Source organism: Melanotaenia boesemani, chromosome 1 (genome assembly GCF_017639745.1).
Source record: "Melanotaenia boesemani isolate fMelBoe1 chromosome 1, fMelBoe1.pri, whole genome shotgun sequence".
Lineage (NCBI taxonomy): Eukaryota > Metazoa > Chordata > Actinopteri > Atheriniformes > Melanotaeniidae > Melanotaenia > Melanotaenia boesemani.
This window is the reverse complement of record NC_055682.1, coordinates 43768923-43775991: the sequence shown is the minus strand read 5'-3', so window position 1 is coordinate 43775991 and position 7069 is coordinate 43768923.

Sequence of the window (7069 nt, the reverse complement as noted above, 5' to 3'; positions counted from 1 at the left end):
TGCAGGTCATTGTTCTGTGTTATTGTTACTGGACCTGACCTCAGCTTTTGACACTGTAGATCATCGCATCCTGCTGGACAGGCTGAAACACTGGGTGGGGGTTTCAGGATCTGCTTTTAAATGGTTCTCCTCTTATCTCTCTGGGAGATTAGTTTCTGTGGCTGCTGCAAAGTTTAAATCCTCTTCTTCAGCTCTTGATTTTGGTGTTCAACAGGGGTCTGTTCTGGGTCCTTTATTGTTTATTTTATATTTGCTGCTTCTGCAGCACATTATAGGCTCTTTTAAATATATTTCAGATTTTTCCCTGAGATAGCTCAGAGTCTCAGCCTACTTGCCTCATGCATTAAGCCCTCGGTCAGGAACCTTGGTGTAACCATTGACCCTGCACTGTCTTTAGATGCTCATGTAAAATCACTTGTTTGCTCGTTTCTATCACCTCAAAATCATTGCTAAGCTGCGCCCAGTTGTTTCACCATCTGAGATGGAGATGATCGTTCATGCCTTCATCTCATCCAGACTGGATTACTGTAATTCCCTCTTCCCATGTTTAAACAAAAAATCGCTTGACCGTCTCCAGCTGGTTCAGAACGCTGCTGCAAGGCTGATAACTAAATCCCCCAAATTCACCCATGTCACTCCTCTACTAATCCAGCTGCACTGGCTGCCCATCTATTACAGGGTGCATTTTAAAATTCTGGTTTTTACCTATCAAGCCCTACATGACCAGGCACCTGAATACATCAGGGATCTCCTAAAGCTCTACGTGCCCAGCAGGTCCCTGATCGAGTCATCAAGATCTGCTGGTTGTTAAACCAACACGGCTGAGGACTAAGGGTGACAGAGCCTTTACAGCAGTGGCTCCTGTCCTCTGGAACTCCTTCCTCTAAGCCTGAGATCTGTGGACTCCATGATCTCTTTTAAAAAGCAGCTGAAAACACATCTTTTTAAACTTGCTTTTACTTAGTTTTATTTGTTTTTATTCTCTCTGTATTACTGTTATTTAGTGTTTTATCTTATTGTTAAGCACTTTGTGATTTTTATCTTGAAAGGTGCTATTTAAAAAAACATTTACTTACTTAAGCTAAATACAATTAAAAGCCATGTTAAAGTAAAAGAAAAACTTTTTGTGCATATGCAGAGGGATTTTCCAGGTGTTATAAAACTAGGTGTGTTATAGTTACATGGCATCACTCATACTTTGATTCCTATGTTGTGCAAATTGATATTGATCTTGATACTGATCTCCTCCTCCATACAATGCTCCTGAATGAACATTTTTCCATTACACTGGAAATGTACACTGTTCTAAAAGTATTGTTCACCTGGGGGCACACTTTCTGATGGACAGTGATAATAAGTGATTGTTTCCAGAAGTCTGGTACTAGATGAGTGTCAGTAAAGAGCTGATAGATTTGATGCCAAACTGGTGAGAGTTTTTCTGCAAATGTTTTTTAATGTGCATTGATTTAATAACCTGAATGACTGATTGTAGGTCAATTCAAAGTCCGCCTCCATGGCCATTACATTTAACACCTTCTAGAATTTTGTTGCATTCCCGCTGATTATCATTTTCAGATCACAAATAAAAATTATTTATTTGATTGGCTCTAGCAATCTCAACATTTGCAAGTATTGATTTTCTCACACTGTGGGCAAAGGCCCACACTCTCCAGGGGCCTCCTTTATAAAGCCTGTATAAGAACAGAAACCGGCATACCCCAAGTATAGTCAACTTTTGGGATTTACAAAAACCAAACTTGAAAATGTTCCTACCGCCATGGCAACTCTGACCCAGGTGTACGCACATAATCTAGAGAAACAGGAAACCAATGGTCCAGAATAAAATCAAGGAAATGCTGTGAAATGTGAGACATTTGTGTACAATCCACTATTACCACGTTAGATATTAAAGCTGTTTGTAGACATGAATAAAGACACATTCCATATTAATCCTCCTAAGAGCCACACTCGGGAAAACAGGATTTCCAGGAAAAGGGATATGATGTTAATAAGAAGCTCAACCACTAAAACATGTTCTGTCGTTGTAAAACAAAACTTCATGTTATAAAACCATCCAGATAAATAAGGTGACAGTCTGCTGCCAGCATGTAGCATCAGTGTGGAAAGTAGCTTTGGTCCTTCATTCCAGCAGAGCGGGACCAGACTGGAGGCTGGAGGTCTAGAAGTGATGCTATGCTAACGAAACACACAAGAGGAGGATTTCCTTTATTTATTCTTACACAATGTTTTTTTTTTTTTTTTTTATTGTTGTCCTAATTTCTGTCCAGACGGTCTTTATTCCCTGCAGCTCCTTGTCCACCTGGTTAATAGTTGTGATTGTGTCCTTCTGCATTGCCCACCCAGCTGGAGCACCCAGCAACTAGAAAGAAATATTATTAACACTAAATAAACTGCTACCAACCTCAGATGTATATGTACATATTTATTTCATAAATTCAAACAAATTACCTGTATCATTACTGTCATCTAGCAGATACTTTTCACCACTCTGGGAATCAAACTTCAGCCTCCTGCATGGCAGACGGATGTTCTACTGACTGAGACATCCAGCCAGACGTTGCGATGCCTCTGGTGTGTCTTCTCTTCTGACACTGTAACGACAGCATCTCCACCTGCTGCCACTATTCTGTCTTTCTGACACCAGTAACGTCCACGCCGTGTCCACCAATTAAACATTTTTATGTTTTCCAATGTGGTCCATCAGGATCTCTGTCTCACACCCCAAAAAAATTCCTCTTCTTCCCTCTTTTTCCCTCCCGAGCCATCATGGAAATGATGTGATGAATATTTATTACAAGCGTCCACCTGACCATTTATAGCCACCATGAGGGCGGGGCAAGGTGTCCCTCACGTGCGCCCGCTTAAGAGTTGATTCTGATTTATAAACAGAAACAAGTGTAGGACGTGCGTCCGCACGCTTTTATAAATCTGAAAGTAGAAGTGCGCAACATTTGCTTTTTGTGCCACAAACCCCACCTGTAGTTTGCTTTGCTATGAACAGTTTGCTAAATGAGGCCTCTGGTGTTAGACTTGGAAAGATTTTGTTCCGTCCCGTCCTGGTATTTAAGCTGAGGCGATGATAACGTTTATTATTCTGATGGCAGATGCATCCAGTGACTGATTCTGTAATGGCGTTAATATCTGCATTCTGGAAGAGATGTCCCAATCTGACAGTATCCTTTCAGTTCCTGAGTTATTAGCTGAATACACTTCCACAGAATGAACTTCAGGTTTGCTGGACTTGAAAGCAGATCTGTAGGTGGGGAAATTGTGACCTGTATTACCAAAGGGAGGCCTAGCTCTGTTAGTATCTTTGATGTTCCCATAGCACTTATAAAGGGGCTCATTGTTTCTGGTGCCATACTGAACATACTTATAAAAGTCAGGAAGGCATTTATTCAAACTGCAGTGCTTAAAATAGACAAGGATGAGCAGAGGATCATCTGGTTTGTGCGGGAGATGGAGTGGACACTCGGGATGGAAAGATTTCCTAATTGGAAAAGGTGGTCCAAGACAGACGTTTGCAATGTGACTGCACTGGCAGCTTCAGTGTGCATCTGATACAGCTGCCAGCTAAATGCACACCGTATCTTTCTTTGCGTGTCTAAAAATAAAAAAAGAAAAACTTTACTTATATTAAAATACAAAATCTGACTAAGAACTAAACTAATACAACAACAACACAAAACTGACGTTGGCTCAATTTAGCACCGCTATAATATTTATTAAATATAAATAAAAAAGAAGAAGAGAACGCGAGAATTTCAGGTCAAATGATGTGACTTGTCTCCTGATGTTTTGATGGTTCATCAGCTCACTAAATCAGTTTCATTCCTTCGCGTTATGTAACAGAAAAATGCTGTTAATCTTATGAAGAACAGGTCACAACAAGAATTTTAACCAAGTCAAAGTTTAAATTCTGTTTCTCATGTTTACTGCTGTTTTTTGTCTGAACAGCAGGAATGCTCCTCAGTCAAACAGGACAGTATGTCCAGTTCAGTTAAAAGCTTCTGTCAACATTTTAGCAGGACTGAAAAGCAAAGCATGTAGGAAACATTAGTGTTTTATTACATTATATCATTTTCAATGTTTTATTTAGGATGTCCGTTTTTTAAAAGGAAGCACACAATGAAGGACAAAGATGACTTTGTCCACTTAAGATTCAAAAGATGAACCTTCAGCTCTTCCTCTTTGACTGCAGATCACAAAACAGTGGATGTCATGGAGTTGCTTAGGTCGAACTTTTATTTATTCTTCTGTATAATCACATAAATATTCAATTTTAGTTTGCAGATGTATTTATACAGCATCATTTCACAACACAGTCATCTCAAAGCACCTTTACAGGCACAGAATTATTCAATCTAATTCACTGTAGTCCATTTATAATCTAATTAAAATACACCCATCTAATTAAAATGATCCACATCAGTCCAGTTTTTAATTATTGTGTTCTTATTAACCAGTTCATCAAAATAATGACCTAGATAAGGAAACCAAAGATCAGTTTTTCTCTTTGATTCAATCCTTTCTCCTGAACTGCACCATCAGGACCAGAACCATGAAGGAAAACCTCCACCATGACCAGAACCAGGAAAGATGGCCATCTTCCAGGACCAGTTGGGGGTGGAGAGGACAGGAACGAGGGGTGAACCAGCAGCAGAACTCTAATCCAGGGATTCCTGCTGAGAAAGAAGAAGAGAAACACATGAATGACAACGATGTCACATGGGTCTACATGGACAGTAAAGAGAGCAGAGAGGAGCCCAGTGCATCATGGGACGTCCCTTTGCAGAGAGGAGCCAAGTGCATCATGGGACATCCCTTTGCAGAGAGGAGCCAAGTGCATCATGGGACATCCCCCAGCAGCCTCAGCCTATTGCAGCAGGACTAAAGGATTGATTAGGATCACCAAGCCAGACCTGCTTGGTGAAGATTTATTAGGAAGGAAAGTTTGAAGATGATCTGAAGGTAGAGAGGGGGTCTGATACCTGAAGCCAGACTGGGAGATGGTTCCACAGAGATGGTCAGATAACTGGAGGTTCTAAAATAATATTTCTTTGTCCACTTGCTTGGAAAATTGTGCTGCAGTACCATATTAACAATCATTACAGACAAGACAGCAATCATTCAAAGACCCATTAAAATCCATCAGAGCTTCCAGATAGAAAATCAGCACCATGTTATTAGGAAGTGTGATGGAGTGTGGATCAAATGAATGTTTATATTTATTCCTCCTGCAGGAAGGCAGCGTGAAGTGTCTGCCAGATGGGAAGTGCTGATAGTCATCACGCAGGGTATGATAGGTATCTGCAGCCATTTTATTTACCAGTCTAATCACTTCCTGCTTTGCTCTCCCTTCTGCTTGCATTTTTCTTATTTTTTCTTATCTTTAAAGGTAGGATATTTAGGAACATGGACTCCTGGTCACTTATAAATCACTGGAACGAATATATTTTTTGATAAATTTAGTTGATTGCCATCGGAGAACTAGTGGAATGATGTCTCCTAACCCTGCAGCATCAGTGAGCTGCACTGAGTGTGAGCAACTTTCTTTGAGGATAACACAGTTGGAGAGGAGGATTGAAACACTGCAAGACATTCGTGTGAATGAAGAATTTATTGACTCTGTAGTAGCTTCTGTACAAGCTACTGAGTGGTCAAATGGATTGAGTCAAATCTTCATACGTGAAGGCATGTCGAATGTGGAGTCTCCCGCTACAGACCTGGCTGATACCCTTCCTTGGATGTGTTCAAATGACACTGGAATAGCTGAGGAAAATCCCAACCTGGACCATCAGACTGATCTCCTACTGGAACAGTGTTGGTGCCAGACCAAAGTCATCAACCCCGGCCAGAACCTGGTCTGATGTTGTTTGTCGCAGAGGTAAATCCAGCAGGAAATTTAAAGCTCCAGCACTCACTCCACCACCTGAAGTCTCACTGCATAATAAATATGATGTGTTGACTCATATTAAAATGAATGACAATGAATGTAATGCAAGGATCTATAAAAACTCAAGAAGTAGCCCTAAAACTCAGCCCAGGGCTAACCAGACCAGGAGGAGAGGCCAAAATTCCACAAACAGGAGGACTAGAGAAGCTATCAGCGCCTCCACACCAAAAACAGACTCAGTTCTGATTGGGGACTCTATAACAGCATGGGATAATGGCAAATACGGAACATCTAACATGTTCTGATCCATCAGTCAGGGAACTGACAGAGATTTTTAGACCATTCTGTTGTCACATCCAGATGGTATGAAGATTCTTTGGATATTCTGAGGAGGAAAACTGGCTCTGATCCTGAAGAAAGACTTTTCTCTGCTGTTGGAGAGACTGTGTCAGTTTGGAGCACACCATGTTTACATTTCAGGACCCATTCCTGCAGCGGGTAAAGGAACTGAACTTTTCAGTAGACTTCTTGGCCTGAACACATGGTTATCAAACGCATGTATCACCCATGGGATAAAGTTCATTGATAACTTCAGTATCTTGTGGAACTGTAAGGAGCGATTCAGACCTGATGGTGTGCATCCAAATCTAACTGGATGCAGATTACTTGGTGCACACTTGCGTCATGCTGTTGGGACGGCAAACCCAAACATGATGTACAGATAAGAGCGAAGGACACAGCAGAGAGGAGATCAAATCCCAGCTCTCCCCCCTCACCAGACCCTCTTCTCCACATCACCCAAGGTCTTCAAAGGATGTCTCTATCCCGGACTGGACCCCAGCGACCACCATCTACCAAGAACAACAGGGCTCCCCCTCCTCATCCTCCTCTTAGATCATCTGTCCTGGCAGACCAGGGCACGGGAGGAGGTGCAGGAGGTTTACAGAGCAGCAGAATTCACAACATAGATAACATGCCATGATGCGTTCAGGGTCCTTGCTGTAGTTTTGCTACTACTGATGGCTGTTCTGAGATCAAGCCTGGACCCAGTAGGATTCCTGTGTTAGTAAAATAAGGAATCGAACACGGTCAGTTTGTGGGGTGAATGGATCTAATCTGTTAACTGTACCTTGTATAACTCAGAATACAACA